We start from the raw sequence: 18,530 nt of genomic DNA on the forward strand, positions 1-18,530 counted from the left end.
AAATGTTAAATGATAAATATCAAATTATAGTGATTTATGTTCATGATAAGGAAAGTAAGAAAAATTTAAAAAAAAAGAAAATTCGGTTGATTCTGAAATACGGTCAACCAAATACATGTAGGACAGCGATTGAAGACTGCGCCTGGAAAATAGGACACGGATTGAAGACTGCGCCTGGAAAATAGGACAGGGCTTGAAGACTGCGCCTGGAAAATAGGACAGGGATTGAAGACTGCGCCTGGGAAATAGGACGGGATTGAAGACTGCGCCTGGAAAATAGAACAGGGATTGAAGACTGCGCCTGGAAAATAGGAATGTGTTAGATTGCAATGAGACTTGTAACTGGTCATCCAAAAACTTCTCAAAGAATTCTTTCAAGTGTTTATAGTGTGGCACGACTCCTACACGAGGCAGCGCATTAACATCTCCATTCCAACCGGGCGTGGTTGCGTATATTATAAATATATTCCACACCGATAAACGAAGGTCAGTTTTTTTACTGTCGAAATGCAGAACCCAGGGCAACAATATTTGTGTAACCTAAGACAGCTTTCTGAGGTTTTACCCTTTTAAATGTTGATAAATTAACTTTATGCAAGAAAAAAGTCTAGTTATATATCTTTAGAAGAAAAAGAACGTGCTTTTCGTTAATTATCATAGTATAAAATACGTAAATTTATTTAAGGAATGGCTGTAATATTTTTTCTGTCTATGAAGAAATAACATAAAAATGTGGTGCACACTGAATAAGTAGCGCGTTAATCTTTAAGTGTGCACCACATTTTTTATGTTATTACGAATAGACAGAAAATAATATTACAGATATTTCTAATAATTTAATTGTTTAAATCGGAGTAAAATATGAAAAAAACGTTGATGACGTCACGTTCACATGGCTAAATTATGTCTATGAGCTGATAAACAAAACAACCGGTTGAGGTAAAAATTGTAAAATTTGCTAAAAAAGAAATAATTATATATGGTAACGCAACTTACAGATACAAGTCTTATATACATATATTACATTAGATGATGTATGTTTCATTGTAATATTTTATTCTGATTGGCTAACTGCACATCAAGTGTTATTCCGTAAGCAGTTGCATTGCTCAATACAACTTTTCACTCATGATAACACGTGCTCCAACAATAAAGTGCACAGGTGAATTAAATAATAAAATATATAAAATTCGTGTTTTCATGATCATAGCTAAAAAATGTAATTATAAGTATTGAATGCTTCTTTTTGTAACTTTATAGGGTTGTAAAAGCGTTGACCGTGCGTACATTTTTAGAATGAAGCGCTTCCGCGCTTCATACAAAATGTACTTCGGTCAACGCTTTTACACCCCAATAAATTTACAAAAAGAAGCATTCAATTCTTAAATATTACATGTTTTAATAGTAAAACTGAGTTGGTATATTGCCTTTGAAATAGTTTTCCGGGTACTCTCATATCTGTACTAAGCGTAATACTTTTTCTGATTTAAAGGTTATTTGTGGTTTTTATCGATTTAATGAATTAAACGCTTTTAACAGATGGTAATAGCTTGTTCTTATGTTTGATGAATAGTGTACAGTGACCGATATTTGACAACTTTCTACATTTGGTCTCTAGTGAAAAACTATCTCGTTGGTAATAATACCACATCTTCTTATATTTTGCAATAAAGATACTATATAGGATACATTGATGGTACCAATTTAACTGCACCAGATGCACTTTTCGACAATGAAGTACATCTCTTCAGTGATGATCAAGGCTTTATAATTTGAAAATAAACAATCTAATATAAACGTTGAAAAGGCGATAAAAACCGAAAACGACATAAGTATAAGCCAAATCAGGACAAGTAATAAGAAACTCATGTAAAAAAAATCGTACGAAAAAAATTAAGTTAAGTCATAAACATTTCAGTATAACTTTACGATCAAGTTTTGTCGTAAGATCTTTTTTGAAAAAACTCTTGTGAGCTTTGCAGGAGGAAGATATAAGTATTGCATCTGGAGAGTCGATTGGAGAATCAGGGCATGTTGGATTCGACAGAAGTTTACAGACAGAAATAAGTAGTATTTAAATAGCTTTTAACATTTTAGGAGGAACCATCAGCCTGATCAGGTATAAAGTAATCAATTCTTGGATGAAATTGAAGAAGAAGAAGAGGAGGCGGACAGTCTCACAAAACGAACAATTTTATATATTTTTCGAAAAGGCATTCGGCATTGCTTAACACAACTTTTTTTTCAACTTTAGTTCCATCTGTTTAACCTCGTGACCTAACAAACACACTTTAACCTAAATCATGTTTATATGGCACAGATAACACACTACACACACCTTTTATGTCCAAAACTTGTTTAGCTTGACAATAACACATGTTTTATTGTAAGGTTGATGACATAAACACCTTAAAAGTTAATACTATCTTACACAATAAACTAAATATATGATGAGAAAAGCAGACGTGAAAAATTGTCACTATAAATCATACTACCTTGACCCTGCGATATAAACTTATGCTGTCATGTTGACATGATTTAAAAGTAGAAAAAAAAACGAAGAGGTACATGTTTAGTTTGGTATTTCATACAATGAATGGTAAAAATCGTCAATTTGGTGAAATAGCATCTGTTGGAGCCATTTTAACAAATACTGTCCCTTCAGTAAACCTTGCCTCCTAAAGAATTTAGAAATCAAAGTCAAATTAGCAAATATTTGAGAAAACATAACTAAAAAGAACCAAAGAACTAGCTAAACCCTGTGATTAGGCCGTCTTTCAGTAGCGGTGATGTGTTGCCCAGTGTGGAAGGCATATGAGATGGTGAACCGAACTCCGAAACAGCGGCTACGTCCTCTTTACTACGCTACGTTGACTTTAACGAAGCAACGTCACCACTGTTTCGGAGTTTGATGGTGAACAGTAATAAAAGTAACAATCCGTTTCTTTTAGATTTCTCCACTGCATATGAACAGATGATTTTTCCAAAAGTGTATACCCCTTATCCTCTGCTTGAAATGTGTTTGCCACTGAACATTCAACTATAGGAAAAAACAATACAACATATAAACTGTGAATTATTAAAAAAAAACTTAATGAAGTATGTATATGTAAGTTAGCATTTGTTTTTTTGAAATAATATTCATTCAGACATTATTTGTTTCGGTTTTAATCAGTATAGATTGAAGCTTAAACATAGCATAAACTTTGGAACCGTTTTGATTTTTTTTTTTATTGATTTAGTTTTTATCGCAGAATTTAAAGAACGGTTTTTTTTCTGATTCTTCCATGTGATATTTTCAAATATTCCCTCTTTTTTTTCCTTTTCTATTCTTTGTGTTTGTGGTTTTTTTTTAAATAAAAAATCTCCTGAATATGCATAAATATATTTGATTGATTGTTATATATATCTTTAATCTCACAAACTAAATTACAAAGGTATAGAGATAATTAGAAATATTTCAATACTATTACATAAATGAATAATGTACAAAAGTAGATAGAGGCATTCACAATTGTTCACCCGAAAACGTTCAGTTATTTTTCTCCTTAATAAGTTTACATAGTTCGTTCAGTTCTGTACATTTTTTTGAATTCATTAAGTCATAAAACTTCAATGTGTTTGGTCTATTTCTATAGTAAAATGCAAAACATGGTTTTCTACAGTTATCAAAAGCTGAACAATTAAAAATGTAATGGTATATATTCATCACCAATGGCATCTGAATTACACAATACACATTTTCTGTTTTCTCTTTCTATGTTTTGCCATCTTCCAGTTTTTTAATGTTTCTGTTTAACACCACTTTAAGCACTATTGGTCATTTTTTTTGTATGAAGTTTGATCGTCCAGAAAGAATTATGGACCATCAACGACCCTAGTCAATGAAGATTGGAGGCGAATACCTCTGCCACCTGCAGGGTTAGAACTAACACCATCAGTGTTTATATGTCTCTGCTATTATACCACTTAACCACCGAGGCTCTGTGGAATATAAGAAACAAGACGTTTAGCAATAAAAGATAAATCCACCATTCGTATATATAGAAATGTTAAGCAATCAAACCAATCAACGGAGATGTTGAGTTTAAAGGAATTCAGGTTTCATAGAAATCAAACAATTTTAGATATATTGTCGAGCAGTGAGCCAGAATCCAAGACTAAACCTGCATCAGTCGTGTTTGAGTACTCTAAAATTTTAAGATTTGGACAATGATAACGAAAAAAAAATAAGAAGATATGGTATGATTGCCGATGAGTCAGAAACGAATTGATTACAGCAGGAGTAGCAAAGCGAAATACTTGTACAATATGGCTAACAATTGAAAAAAAACTGCATTTATACAGTTTACTGATGGCTACTAAAAACTGTAGTCAGACCATGTGGTAATATGCGGCAGCCTTAATTTCACGGTGTTAATTTACGTTTTAATTGTTTTTACACGTAATCGGCTACGGCCTTTTTCTTTATATGAATTCTTTGAAGTGATAAGAACCCTATTATTAATACATAATAGCTCAAGGGAAAAACTGTCATGTTCATAATTTCAAAAAATATAATATTTTATTAAGTTTTAACAATTTAACAAAAACCATACACACATAATGACATATATATCACATGCAAAAAAATATAACAATATATGAGTGAATAATTGCATAACATGTATATTTTATTTTGAAATCTACAGTTTTGATTGATTGTTCACCCTTGCGATGCACTCCACTGATATCATATTTTATTTTTTTTGTAAGTGCAAAAGCTTTGTACGCACGTGCTTAACGTGACGATGTAACAACAATGCATAGAAAAAGGAAAGGAATTAAAAACTTGATGCAACTTTTAATTTCTTGGTTGTAACATTAACATGTAGTTTACCAGGATTATAATTTAGTACGCCAGACGCGCGCGTTTTGTCTACACAAAACTCATCAGTGACGCTTCATGTACAAAGTTGAAGAGCATTGAGGATCCAAAATTCCAAAAAGTTGTGCAAAATACAGCTAATGTAATTCTATGCCTGGGATAAGAAAACCCTTAGTTTTTCGAAAAAAATCAAAGTTTTGTAAACAGCTTTCTATCCGTTTTCAATTTTCCTCGGATTTCAGTATTTTTGTGATTTTACTTTTTATCAGTTTAATATGCCTAGCTTTTAGTGTTTTGGCTGTGACAAAAATGCATGTTGATCTTGTGCACTTACTAAAACAATGTTACAGTGACTTCGGTCAACGCTCTTACACACCAATGACGGTATAAAAAGAAGCATTCAATTCTTTAGTATAAAATCATATTTTTGCCTATTACACAAACTAGTTTTACAAAGAGTGAACTGATTTTATTGTGTTTAATTGTATAGTTTGTTTGCATTGCTTAACCTTTATGGCTGTAATTTTGCAAAAAAAAAAGTGTATATAATATCTAAATATATTTAAAATAATGTTTACTTGTACTCATAAGCAAGCAAACATATATGGATCTAGTATTTTGAAGAAAAAAAAGCGGTGGGGCGGAGGTCTCCAAAATAGGCAACGTTTGAAGTTGGCATATAAAAATTGCAAACAGTAACCTTATATGTAGCTGCATTACGGTTTGGGGGACTCGGGTCAATTCTGATTCATTGTTAACATAATCTGCGCACTCCCCCACCTGTTTCGCTTTATAAGTTAAAAAAAAAATAACAAATTACTTTCAGAAACAATGACACAAGTTTTATCAAACAAATGCAGTAACGCACGTAATTATTCGTAATTGAAACATTCAATTACAGTTGAGAAAATGAGGTTTGTGCTCATCAAAAGTTTCATTATAACAACCAGGATTTTGTTTTAATTTATACTTTCTTTATAATTGTTTTATTTTTTGTGTTTTTGCTTGACCCATAAAAGTGTTAATATATAATTACTAATTGTTATACTTGACCAAATATTTCTTCATTTAAACAAATACTTAGGATACATTATCGATTCATTTATCATCATTGTCCATAAATTTCAATTACAATAATTTTTGTCCATAAATTTCAATCACAACAAATTTTTGCACATAAATTTCAATAAACATGACATCGATCTATTTAAAAACCAATCAAATGACGTATTCATATTATGTCAATTTCAACTTAGTAACAGATTTTTACCTTTTTAAATAATTATGTGGTTTTTCGATTGTTAAGTTAACTGTCTTAATGACAGGTGAAGAAGAATTATTACCTGTCGGCTTACCTGATACAGGTAAAAGTTGGTTCAGTCTCGCTGCACTTTTTCTACTGTAATTGGGAGAGTCAAAAAGGTAAGCTGCAAAAAGTTCTAATTAATCTATATCTTCATTGTGGTCAAACTAATGACCTCAAAACGATGACAAATTGTATGAAAATTTAAATAAAAAATAAAATAAAATGCATCGTTTTTCAAACTTCAAAAGAAAAACAAGTAGAGATCAAACCCTCATATCATTCTAAAATTTTTTGTTCGTTTAAAACTAATAAAACTTAAAAAAGAAATTTGTTTTATTGCAGATTTTTAACTTTATTTTTAATTTATTTAATTTTACAATTCTGAAAGTAAATCACAACTAAAATGTTTCGTTGATTCTCGTTTTTAAATAAAAATAGACGAAAAAATCAAACAAATACATTTACGAAGTTATGTACCGGCAAATATAATTATTATGAATGATATCAACTGGTATTAATATGAAATTTCAATGCACATTTTATTTTGCTTTGGAAAAAAATGTATATACATTCAACTCGTGTTAATTATTTTAGATTTCATGTTTTTAAGTTTACTTTATATAATGAATTAAAAGTGTAACCAAGGCAAAATATCGTAAATTAGAATAAAATGATGTTCGAATACTTTATTAGGTTTCTGAACATGCATGCACGACTTGAAGTTTATGTCAATTTGTCTTAAAACATCACCCTACAGTGGCTCATAGGTAACAAAAGGCTAGTCTTACATGATCGAACAATTTGCGGTTGCTTAACAAAGAGTGATTTAGGGTTTAGATCAGCACTATAAATAGATACAGAGGAAATGTATCACGATCCCTATTCATATTCAAATATATTAGTAAGAAGATTTCCGATTTAAAATTTAAAGGGAAAGTTTGATAATCTCCCATCACGAGTTTGTGTCAATTGTCTAGCTAGGATTTTTTTTATGTATCTATTTATTTATTAAAAGCCGCATACCTTGCAGAGGCTGCACATACAGTAAGCTTTGCTATCATTAACTTGGTTTAGGCTTTATATACTGGTTTGTACCTGAACGCAATAATCTGTAAGTTACCCATGACTTTTATAAGTTTTCTTAAAAAACAGAAATTGAAATAGTTTAATTCTATTTTTTTACAGCCGAGTCGTACTATTTAATATACTTATACGGACCGGAGCCAGGTGGAATTAATTTGGTTGGTTTTCTCACCAACTAGAAAACTTAAACATTATTCTATTCTCTAGAATTTTAGGTGTAGGACCCACAGTTTGTGTATACAGTACCTTAAAACGCCCTAATTTAACAAGGAAACTGAAGTTAAAGTAATCTTTTATGTATACATATTCTTGTTTTTAGGCAAATAGAACGTAATCTATAAAATATTTGAAAAAATGTATACTTTTTTTGTAATTTTCATCTCGAAAGAAATTACAATAGAAATTTTTACAAAAACACGACTTGATTATTAGGCGTATTATTGAAATACCGTATAATTAACAATAAATGTTGATTTTTTTTTCGCACAATACCCAACTGCATTCCAAAATTTGCTATACTGGTATTGCTTGCTTTACGTTTGCTGACTTCTTAGTTGACATAATAATTCTTACACAACTAATTAAGATTGCATATAACAAGTTATCCAATGTTTCTTATTCAAACCAAAATGTTACAACTCCATCTGGCAAATGTGATCGTTTTTCTAAGTTAGCCAGCTCTCTTCTGATTTGATGCTCAAAAGGTGCCATACATTTGGTTCACCAATCCGTTCGTTTTTTACCTACATTTTGAAAGGATGAACAGAAACACGTGCCGGATGCACTTAGATTGGTTTCGGATAAAATATAAATGTGTTAAGCTGTTTATATTGTAACCTACATGGGATATCAGTGTACTTGCATGATGACAAAGCGCCTACATGTTGTAATAAATCTTGTTCCATTTAACTGTCTTCACCGAGGTCGTGAATGGTAAGGGTGAAATGTGTACCATCCTTATTTTACCTTTGAATTTTGTGTAAGTTACTCTCGGCTACGCCTCGATGTGTGCAAATTGTCTTCAATCAATATAAGTGTAACAAACTCTTCACTATCAAGGTAAAGTGCAATACAATTGCACAATATCCCATTTTGCACCTCTGAACAATTAACCTGAGTTCTCTAGGCTTGATGCATTACATAACATTTTTATATAAATAGATCACAAAATAAAATGTGATTGATGCAGCTGCAAAAAAGCAGGGTTATAAATCACTATAAAAGATAACGTTTCCGTTTGTTCATTTTTTATGGAACGTCATGACTGCCTCATGTTTATGATCAGCATTATATGCAGTGTTCACATCATTATATGCAGTGCTCACACCATTATATGCAGTGCTCACAACATTATATGCAGTGCTCACAACATTATATGCAGTGCTCACAACATTATATGAAGTGCTCACAACATTATACGCAGTGGTCCAAACATTATATGCAGTGGTCATAACATTATATGAAGTGGTCACAACATTATACGTTTTTTTGTTGATGAAGGTGATGATCGGTGATGTTGAAGATGATGTTTTATGTATGTTGTGTTGTGGGCACTTCTTGATTATGTAGACATTGCCGGTGTTAATTTTGACTAGGTAAACAAATTATTTCAAACAGCTAATAAGATGACAACATCACGTTTAAGAACGTACATCTCGTTCAAAGCGAACCAAATCTCGGATAAAGCATTATATCTTTTTTCTTATCAATAAACTATTTGCAACTAAAACGCTGGTGGAGCCTTCCTACATTCGTTTTCCGACAACGCATAACTATTATTAAAAACAATCACATGGTACTTTCAAGAATATATTTTATTCAAAATGGAATTAAAGCGCTAGTTATAGCAACTAGCAGCTACTTGGAGCTGTCTCTGTTTCGTTACAAAGTCATACTTTCAACATACACCATATTTCACTACAGCGAAAATCAAATGCGGATATATAGAGGAGGAAATCTTTTTTGTATCAAATTGTTGTCTACTATAATCATACAAGAAGTTAAACATCTAAATCATTATGTTAATGTCCTTTTTTTGTCAGATAATACGGTTGTTTATAAAAGATGATCAGATGTAACTAACCACGACAGACGTCATGTCATGACTTTGATCATTTCATTGTGCACAGGCGCAGTTTGTGGTTTAATACTTGATTTAGACGTAGAATGTTTGTAAAAAAAACAGCATTAAACCAGTAAATTACCCGATGGTCAAGATAAGTTTTACCATTTAAGTTCTTGATGACGAAAATATATATATTGCGTTACCACAAAATGACTCAAAGCCCAGATTAAAACAAGATATATATATTGACAATGAGATATGTCTCTTCTGTGTGTTAAGTTTCATTCGCAAAAGTTAACAATGTGTATGGATAATGGACATTGACTGAGGGGGACAACATTGTGTCCATTAAAATGATATGTAAAGCTCATAATACACTTGCATACCAAATATCATTGACTTACCGTAAGTGAACCTAATTATAAACTTTTACAATTGCCAGTGACTCCAACGACGCTTGAAACAACACGCGACGACGATGTGATCCGCATCAGCGACTTTTGTCGAAAAAAGGGGGGACGCAGAAAATGATCGTTAGGGAATGAAATTTCAAAAACTGAGCTGTTGGTAATAAATTTTCTTATCCCAGGAATAGATTCCCTTAGCCGTATTTGGCAAACTTTTTGGAATTTTGGGTCCTCAATGCTCTTCAACTTTGTACTTGTATGGCTTTACAAATATTTTGATCTGAATAATTTAACTCATCATAGATATCAGGACTAAATTCAGTATATACGCCAGACAGGCGTTTCGTCTACAAAAGAATCATCAGTGACGCTCGAATCCAAAAAAGTTAAAAAAAAAAAAGCCAAATAAAGTACAAAGTTGAAGAGCAATGAGGACCAAATTTCCTAAAAGTTTTGCCAAATACAGCTAAGGTAATCTATGCCTGAGGTAGAAAAGCCTTAGTATTTAAAAAAAAACCAATAAATTTATAAATATAACCATATCAAAGACAATTCATGTCAGCACAAAAAGTGCTGACTACTGGGTTTGTGATACCCTCGGGGAAATAAATCTCCACCAGCAGTGGCATCGACCCAGTGGTTGTAAATAAAATCATTGATCTGAGCGTCACTGATGAGTCTTATTTAGACGTCTGGCGTATACAATTATAGTCCTGGTACCTTTGATAACTATTAATGTGATGCACCTTAGTTTTACCTCGCGTAAAAGTGAGCAAAGATTGAAGTACTTACTCCTACTGTATGGTTCCGAGTTAGATAGGAAAGAATAATGAACATATGTTTTATTTTGAAATATAGGAAGAAATAATAAACATATGTTTTAGTTTGAAATGTAGGAAGGAATAATAAACATATGTTTTAGTTTGAAATGTAGGAAGGAATAATAAACATATGTTTTAGTTTGAAATATTTAACGTTTTCCAAAATAGTAGTTCCAAAATGAAAAAAAAGACTGTAAGTAAAGTATTAAATAAATATTTATCCTGGTATCAAATCCATTTGCGGCATCTCATTTCCATTTGTGGCAACTCATATTCATATGTGGCGTCTAGTATCCCTGGATTTGCTACAGTGAACATCATGTCCATACAATATACTTTGCGGTTTGTGCAATTATCGTACGTTAAATGAAAGTAATGATATAAAACATACGTTTTTACCACAAAACGCAGATCGTCTGAACTATCATTCAATCTTTATATAAAAACACAAATAGAGACTGACAAGTTATAAAAAGCATTAACCACTGGGTTAAGTGCTCAATTTGTGCACTAACCATGCATGCATGCAACATATGTTCATAAAACATTAGATTTAACATAAAATTTCTTGTTAAAACTTAACCTATTTTTTTTGCGTAGGATTACACTTCCTTTCATCATTGGTGATATGTTAAGACCTATTCATTCACTCTGATGCAAATCTGTAGTTGATTCACCTTTTGGCTATTAAATGTTTGCTGAGTCAACATTTTAATGTACTCAGACAATGTAGGTTTTACGGTAACCTCTCACGCCTACGCAACTCAGCAAAGTCGTTTAACACTAAAGAATCAAAATACAAAAGGACACCTAAGGGGACAAAGATTTATGAATTGAAAAAGCACAGACAAAATCATGGAAAAGAAAAAGAAAAGAAAAAAGCCCGACCAACAATAATTCATAAAACGTTGACACCGACAACAATATATCCAGCAACACGAACACTACAAACAGCCAAATGATATGTAGTACCAATTCCAAATGGTTTAGGTAACGCACAAATTATCCTTCTCACTTACTATTGTTTATTATGAGTATACTTGATATTATACGGTTGTAAAAAGAGACAGAAGTACGGTCACTTATATACACCAGACATGCATCTCAGTTGACATTTGAGATCCCATTACCACACTTAGGCTGATGTCGAGCGACTGAATTTTTTCACCATTGACCGCAACACAGCTTGCACTTGGGAGTAGAGAGAGGGACGAAAGAAACCAGAGGAACAGTCAAACTCATAAATCGAAAATAAACTAACAACGCCATGGCTAACAACAGACAAACAATAGTACACACGACACAACATAGAAAACTAAAGAATAAACAACACGAACCCCACCAAAAACTAGGGGTGATCTCAGGTGCTCCAGAAGGGAAGCAGATCCTGCTCCACATGTGGCACCCGTTGTGTTGCTTATTAGATATCAAATGCGGTAAATAGTCTAATTCAGTAGGTCACATTTATGAAAGGGAAGGGGATTGTAGTTACGACGTAAGGAACATATCCGATATCATTTGTGAAACTGTTATTTCATAACGGTCAACCAACTCGTGATGGCGTCCGTAAAATTTACCCTTCAGGAGTACCTGAGATCACCCCTAGTTTTTTGGTGGGATTCGTGTTGTTTATTCTTTAGTTTTCTATGTTGTCTCATGTGTGCTGTTGTTTGTTTGTCTTTTTCATTTTTAGCCATGGCGTTGTCAGTTTGTTTTACCTAGATTTTGTTTTCATTAGATTTATGAGTTTGACTGTCCCTTTGGTATCTTTCGTCCCTCTTTTACGAAGAGATGATAGAGAATCATTCGTGGAGATTTTGGATAAGAAAGTTGGCACTAAAGTAGATCAATGAACAGATTTGTTCAAATAGCGTAAGTTAACTCTAGCAGATGGATGTGTTAGTTACATTTTGGATGCATACATACGAAGCCTCCATCGTAAATCCTTAATTTGCATAAACTCTGCGATTGTAGAATATTTCCATCGTGGTTGCGATTTAGAATTTGTATAATGTTCAAGATTGTTTAAGGAAAACTACATACTCGACTGAAAAGGTTCACATGCCATCGTACTGATAAAGGATATATGTTATCCGAGATATGCCTTTGTATTGTTTTATACATATATAACATGTCTATATCATTAGCAACAATATTTTTTATAAGGGCGTTGGGTCGTTATGATATATTTATTAAGATAAAAATGTCTACATTATTTTCAACAATCTTTATAATGAAAAACGATTGAGCACGAAAAGTCCGTCTTATGATGAAGGATGTATAAATGTACACCCGTTTGTTAATAAAGCGATGATATGGAATGAAAAGGAAAACTTGAGAAATATTTAAAAGGGTTCAATGTCCTATTGTATGCCATTATTTCATCGAATTTTAAACAAGTCGACTCATAATATAGAATTTGCGTTATTGACTTATTGTTTGATGTGTCCCCTCTTGTATGTAATATTCGTCACTGTACGTATCCCACTCCTCCACCCCCAATAACACGTTTAGCTATGAACCATTAAAGACACACCCTAAAACACTAACGTTCTGTTGGAGATTTCACCTGTTTTCAAATACTTTTCCATATGTTCTTCTTTTCATTTCATAATAACCGGTAGCCTTCGTATCTAATTTGACCTTGCAAAGCTCAGGTACTTTTTGAAATATTTCTACAAGGTTATAACCGCAGTTCAATCAACATCGTTATAAAGGTTCTATATTCATGTATCAGTAACTTTATGTCCCTTCTAATACTAATCATTTATGTTAAATGTGGTCTTGTCAGCATTTATCACCATTAAGTATATAAGGTGCTAAACTATATTTCAATCTGGAAATAAATCCAGTACTTTAATACTATAAAGTTGCTGAAGATCTTGTTTTTCATTTGCAACAAATTAAAACTAATATTTACCACACACCTTCGTTGAACGGAGGGATTTAATTACAATATGCAGATTTATAATTTGTTACTTAGTTGCAATAAATGACTCGTCATAAAGTTGCGTTTATTACAATTATATTGGAAGGGATCACATAAAAAGAAAATTGATAATTATAGCAAACCTTTATTCGGCTAATTTGAAGTTATATAATATAAAAATTCAATAAGTCTGCTCGCTGTAGTACTTGGCGAAATCTTATCTATGTTTTTCCATTGCCTGAAAAACATAGATTAAAACAATAGACCATTTGCATGATGGATGTATTTTCTTAACGGATCTCGCTTAAATATGGCGCCCACAACTCTGATACAGGGGTGTTTCTTTAAGAAATGTTTAAAATGTCTTGCGAATTAATTTACCCATATCTTTAAGGGAGTCACAGTCTGACAGTCATTAAAAATTAATTACTGACTGTAATAGGTTGAAAATATGTTGCTTTTGACATTTATGTACATGCTAAAATGTATCTGTTTTATTTGGAATGCAGAGAGACCACCATTTCAGTTTCATTATCCGCTTTTCTTATGACTATTTCTTTAAAGTTCAACAATCTGCATTAAACATTTATAATAGTTTATCCTTCATCCCAACACTTTTTACAGAAACAGTTTTAGACCCTTAACACAATTTTGATGAGGGTTAAATGTTTTAATATACGGTATTTATGTGCCAGTTTCATGTTCTGCCATAATTAAAACGTCTTGGTGGACACATTTACAAATTACGAAACACTAAATGTATCGTATGTATAAACGTTTATGTGACATTTATTTACTTAGGTGTCATGCGCATTGGGGTCGGTGTCAAACGTTTACCTTGTAACATACATTTCAAATTTGTCAGCATACATGTTCATATAAATATATAGCATGCAATGGGAAGAAGAACATGTAAATGAAAGAGAGAGAAAAAAAACGATGCAATCTTTGTGTTCTTCTTTCCCATCCGCTGAGAAGAAACCGGAGGATTTATCTTCAATTTGTTGAGGGTCCGGATTACTTTTTTTTCGGGGAATTATTTATGGTGTTTTTAATATTCAGAACGCTTTGATTCTTATCGTGAGAACTAGTTGCAGAAAGTGCAATGATGTTTTTCTTTTGTTTTTAATTTATTATCAACTTTAATCTGATCATTTAAATTGCTTGTTTTTTATTTGAAAACACGAAAACAAGAGATCAAATCAAACTGGAAAAAAACTAGAGATATACAAAATTTTGGATATTTGAAAAGACCAAGATTATCATCCACAAATTAAATACTAGTCTACATTCCAAACCAAATTCCGAACCAAAGTATTTCCCTAAGGCAGTGCAATTCAAAATATATCATGTCAGCACTTCGTGATGATTATTATCTTTCCTATATTTCATCAAGAAAAATGAGGCGATTATCTCAAATAAATATGAATTGTGATGTAAACTTTGACCAAATGATATATACAAGCACAGCTTTTATATATATTGTACTTATGCAACAAACAACAATCTGTTGCGAGGTGCAATAAGATTAAAATTATGCATAATAATTCAAACAACTGCACAATGTACATAATTCTGCAAGAAAGAAAATGCATGTTGAATCATCATAAGTGCTGTCATAATAGATATTATGGATTATGGAAGATAGTCTTAAAGTGAAATCTTTTCAGTTCAGCAGGGACAGGGTTAAGCGGATTTGTCTAATTTTGCATATCCAATTGAATGTAAATGTATATATCGAATTTATCTTAAAAATGTATGCACAATACCGAGAAATAATTCATTCTTTCATAATACAGAGCGGAATTTGTAATGTCAATGGCATACAAACACTTACAGATTGAATAATAATTCAAATCTGCATGTCTTTATCTAATCGATATCTAATACATGTATGAATGTTAGCCTCTATATTATGACTAATAAAGTAATCAAAGTGCTGGATAGCACCTCTGGAAAGTTTGCAACTATATATATGTATTATTTCAAATAGGTCATGTAGGTTATAGACGTGTATTATTTCAAATATGTATTTAATCACAGTTTTGATTTTTCATACTAAACTATTGTCTTGCCAGCAATTTCCAAAATTCACTTTTTAGGCCCCATTTATGGGCATTATGTTTTCTGGTCTGTGCGTCCGTTCGTCCGTCCGTCCATTCATCTGTCTGTCCCATTCAGGTTAAAGTTTTTCGTCGAGGTAGTTTTTGATGAAGTTGAAGTCCAATCAATTTGAAACTTAGTACACACTAGAACACACCCGTGATATATTGGGTCTGTGACTGAATTAAAGTATATAACTATGCGTAAGCCTTATTTTAGTATTGGGATTGTCATCTGATAAAGTCATGCAGTATATAAGATGCACAGTTTTCTCTGCTTTCAAAATCTTTCTGTTTGAATCCGTCAATCTGGATCTTATCAACTATTGGTAATATTAATTACTGCTGACAAATTGGACCTCGTTATTTTAGTATTACAGATTTTCCCTATGATTTAATCTTTCTAAATTAAATGCCAAATTACAGTTTTTACTCCATTTTCACGGTCCACTGAACATAGAACATGATAGTGCAGATGGGGCATGCGTGTACTATGGACACATTCTTGTTACGTCTAAATCTTAAGACCGTTTTAATTTTACCTGATAAATGTATAACCGAAGAAAGCTACAAGTCAAACTTATATATAAGGGTATATATACTTGATAGGGTATACTGAAAATTTCACCCCTTTACACCTAGAATGGTAAAAGTGATGCCAACAAAATTCAAGCTTGACTTGTGTTTTGTGCTGATAAGCATTGCGTATAAGTTTCATAAAATTTGGTTCAGGCAAACTAAAGAAAGAAAACAGAAATCAAGTTTGGGATGTATGGACATACGTATAAGTAAGGGACGTACATACTTATAGAAAAAAACAAGGATACAACTCATTATGGTGGGGGCATAACAATAGTAGTATGACCTCAGGAATAAAAAGTTTATATACACTAGATTCATACAATGTTGATTTGAGGTGCTTATAACCCTACAACACGTTTTAGTTTCTGCTGTGTAATCACCATTGAGGCAATGTTATTTGAACTTTTTGTTTTGAGCCATTTATTTGATATACTAGTAATCATTGCATCAGTCTTAGGACATGTAGGACGACACATTGTTAATTATACATGTAGGTCAATCTTAAAGAATTTTACTTCCCCAGGAGTAAAGTGTGATGATAAAAAGTTCTGGATCCGCTGCTGCATTGTTAAGCACTAAGAAAATCAGTTTGCTAGTACAATGTACATGGCCCGTGACAAATGTTATTAAATCATTTTTTACAGCACTTGTCCTTAGCTTGATCTCGGTCTTGATACACTGAACTATAGTATTCTAAGAAGTAGATGATGACTCGGTTGCTTTTAAATTATACTGATGCTATGATACTTATTGTCATTAAAACGTTTTTTCTGATGTCTGTTGTCAGTTTGATGCACTTGAGCATGCTGAACAAGTGAAGGTCCTCATATCCACATTGGAATGTGAAACAGTTAGTATTCAAATAACAGAAGTTTTCAAATGATGTTTACTGAGAACAGTATATCTAACATAATAATATATATGTTCCTGATGTTTGGCATCAAAACTTTCAGATCGATGTCAGTTTTGACAAAAACAATGCACTTTTCTATTAAAGCCGGTATTTACATGTTCTTATTTACATGTTCTTGGCGTGAGACATAAGCCATACAATTATCGATTATTTTATATTCTATCACCCGTGTATTGTTAAATAAATCAAATCATTATCACTTGTCAATTATCCGACAACTTGGTCAAATATCAACTTGTTCTCGCATACCGGACTCTTTCGATATTCTCGGGCTTTTACTTATTCAACAATAAACAGTTGTAAATATCGTACCATAGATGGATGTATTACATCTATGATCGTACATAGTAAAAAATAGTGCGGGAAAATGTTCATTCATGAAATATTCATGAATGAAACGCTGCCTCGCGTAGATTTCTTTTGATTTTTTTCAGCCAATGGCCGATCCGCAAAGTAGTTTTGTGATACTTATTTGCAAAATGAAGTTAAATTCATCTGAATTGTCGGTAAACATTTATTCCTTTTTTATTCAAGCTGTGATCTTTTCAAAAGAGTAGCATCTCAAAATATCCAAGAACCAGAATTCGAACACTAGTACTACATTATCTTGGAGCAGAACATTGTGATAGTCTGTCTCACTGGAAGTTGAGGCCGACGCCTATGGAAAGTAGCTATAGCAAGCTATAGCAAACTTTCCAAAAACTGTATGCACCCCATGCATGTTTTATCTATAATGAAAAATGATAAAATTTGTATTCAGAGAGAACATTTTGCGGATTTAAATGATGTACACAGACAAATAGAATTTGTATATAGCTGATAATCGTAAAGCCTGGCTGCCAAACATGTTGGTGTGTATACGAATGAATTCGTCTCCGTACGAGGCTGACACTCGGTCATTTTTTGCCATAAAATTCACATATCATAAGACACTATGTATCAATGTTATCCCATCCCGACATATTATTTTACTATGAATCGGTCATGTTGTTCCTCTTTTCTCTCAGCGACAAAGAAACTATTACATATTCTTATCAAATGTAAAACCAACTTTCCTTGCGGGTTTTGTTACCTGGCCGTGGACCAGATATACGCCCAACATGTTCTTGAAACTAGTTGAAAACCCTTCAAAGGGACCACATGCATCACTTTGGTCGAACATAACCTGAAATAAGTATAACCATATAAATGTTACAGTCGAAAAAAATAGTCTTATATTATGATAAACAATGGCAATAAAACGACACGAAATTGAAAGCTGTTCGAAGTATTTCAAGTGTCTTTTCGACTGATTATGTATTCCTTCCCAGTACATGTGTTCCCCACTCTTCAACAACAAAATAAATAAAATTAATTTTAAAGCATTTAAAACAATTAAAAAATTTACATTCAGTTTATCTGACTTGCTACACGTAAACAAAACCACATATAGTGGTAAACATATGTTTTGCTGTC

The 18,530-nt window shown here is 32.3% G+C and overlaps 1 protein-coding gene across 3 annotated transcripts in view; it reads left to right on the plus strand.

Moving 5' to 3' along the window:
- The first annotated feature begins 6,182 nt into the window (after positions 1 to 6,182).
- The window catches only part of LOC143042606 (prestin-like), a 43,316-nt gene continuing 30,968 nt past the window's right edge, over positions 6,183 to 18,530 (plus strand). For 2 of the 3 annotated variants that reach the window (XM_076215007.1, XM_076215010.1), the window contains exon 1: positions 6,183 to 6,289. The gene's annotated coding sequence lies outside the window, so the exon portion shown is untranslated. Of the gene's footprint in view, positions 6,290 to 7,190; positions 7,285 to 18,530 lie in introns of those variants that run through there. The other variant, XM_076215008.1, reaches the window with a different exon arrangement.

This window comes from Mytilus galloprovincialis, chromosome 8, assembly GCF_965363235.1.
Source record: "Mytilus galloprovincialis chromosome 8, xbMytGall1.hap1.1, whole genome shotgun sequence".
Classification (NCBI taxonomy): Eukaryota; Metazoa; Mollusca; class Bivalvia; order Mytilida; family Mytilidae; genus Mytilus; species Mytilus galloprovincialis.